At 50.2% G+C, this 2,107-nt stretch overlaps 1 pseudogene; it reads right to left on the bottom strand.

Moving 5' to 3' along the window:
* The window catches only part of LOC119339650, a 2,156-nt pseudogene extending 908 nt beyond the window's left edge, over positions 1-1,248 (bottom strand).
* Positions 1,249-2,107: the final 859 nt, after the last annotated feature.

Raw genomic sequence — 2,107 nt, 5'->3', positions numbered from 1 at the left:
CTAATGCCCATGTATTGATGATCACCTGCGTTCTCTTCAGCACGTCGAACCCCAGAACTTTGCACGGTTCTCGGCACTGCGCGCGAGAGCATCAACGGCAACCGTGGGTGCAGGCGGAACGTCTCCCTGACGACGAGGCGCATGTACGGGAGCTCGCCGAGCCTGCCCTCGTCGACCGTGCCATCACCATCGAAGGCTCGCCGTAACCCCGTCGTCGATTTCACCGTCACTGTTGGGTTCTTCACCAGCTCGGCCATCACCCACTCTAGAGTCGTCGCCGACGTCTCGCTCCCGGCGCTAAAGATGTCCTGCACAGGTCAAACCACTACTAGTGAGGAGGTGTTAAAACACACTATACACGTGATATACAATATGGATTGGATGCTCTCCTCACAAAGATGACGCCTTCGACGGCATCCATGTCGATGACACCGTCTTTGTGGATTTTGAGGAGCACGTCCAGCACGCCCTCCTCCTTCCTCTCTAGATGCTCGTGAATGATGCCCATGATGATCCCGAACACGCTGGCATGAATCTCCTCAGCACGGCGGCGGGCATTGCTAAGCCGTCCGGCGAGCCACGATGACGGCTACAGGTCCGTCGTGTTTAACCCGGTGGCAAGGCGGACTATTCTGTCAAGCTCACGCAGGAACAGGTCCCACTGCGTGGAGTCGCACCGGTTGCCCATGACGGCGCGGAACATGCGGTCGGTGACGAGCGCGGACAGCAGCGGGCGCAACTCCACCACGGGACCGGCTGACTGGATGGCGCGCAGCATGGTGGTGACCTCCTCCTCGCGGATGGCCCGGAAGGAGCGTACCCGGCCGGCCGTAAGCACCTATGAGACGGCGATCTTGCGGAGCTGGCGCCAGTAGTCGTCGTAGGGCGCGGAGATCATGTCCCGGCCGCCGCAGGTTAGGACGCCCATGGTAGCCGTGAGCCGCCGCGTCGTGAACGTCAGGTCCTGGGTCTTGAATACCTCGCGCGCCGTGTCTAGCGACGACAGCACCAGTGTGGGCACTGAGCCGAGCCGGAGCAGCATGACCGGCCCGTGGTGCCGCGCCAGGTCGCGCATGGGCGGTGCGGGAGCTGCCTGACGAGGTGGTGCAGGCTTCCGATGACCGGCAGTTGCCACTGCCCCGGCGGGAGCCGCACGCCGTTGTTTGCCGTCTTCCTGCACGTAACTGCCGGTGGTCTGACTAGTAATATGCATGTGATTAGACAAAAAAGAATATGAGGAATTTCCATCTTTCTAGAGCCGTTAATGAATAGATTGCTGAATCTTATCCAGTCTGCTTTTAATTATTCATGAAGAGGCCTTGGTCTTGAAGTTGGGGTACAAAAACGCCTATGACAAGGTCAGTCTTGATATTTTGATATATAGACGCCTTTTCTCTTAGATGTCTTGGAGAGAGATCGTTAAGATACGAATATCCACTAGCAAATATGCCCGTGCGTTGCAACGGGAGATTATGCAGGTGTGATAGATATAGAAAATCTAAAACAAATGCCAGGATGAGATAAGGACTTTTAAAATATCATTTGACAAATTAAACTAATCATTTGAGAAACTATGTCTAAGTGATGTCATGATGAAATAAGAGTTATTTAAAAGTCATGATGAAATAAGGGAATTATAAAAAGTCATTTAAAAAACTAAACATGTGATGATTTGATCACGATTTGTTTTCTTAAGGCGTCACAACAGAAAAAAATTGGCTGAGCAAACTGCATTGATAGATCTTGCCTGAGCTAGAGTGATGAATGATGTGCCTCATCTTGATCTAGCGTAGCGGTGTTTATCATAACCAGTACGGTTGTACTAGAATAAATATAGATGTGTATGAAGGCAAAATATACATTTATCATTTTCGCATAGCTTACAAAAACTAACCTACAGGAAGATGCGTCAATTGTTTTGAGCTCAGCGTTCTATGAACCATGAAGACCATTTTTTAACCCGACACAAGGCACTAAATAAAATCATAAAACGACCTCCATGGATCCCCTAATAAAACTTCTACACAAGCGATGATTCGTTCTGTTCATTATTTACAGATATGTTTTAATTTTGCAACATTTTCTATAATTCATGTACCTTTTTTCT

The sequence above is a fragment of the Triticum dicoccoides genome, chromosome 7B, assembly GCF_002162155.2.
Source record: "Triticum dicoccoides isolate Atlit2015 ecotype Zavitan chromosome 7B, WEW_v2.0, whole genome shotgun sequence".
NCBI classification, from domain to species: domain Eukaryota; kingdom Viridiplantae; phylum Streptophyta; class Magnoliopsida; order Poales; family Poaceae; genus Triticum; species Triticum dicoccoides.
Note: the sequence above shows the minus strand (reverse complement) of the source record. Positions and strands in the feature narration are given on the sequence as shown.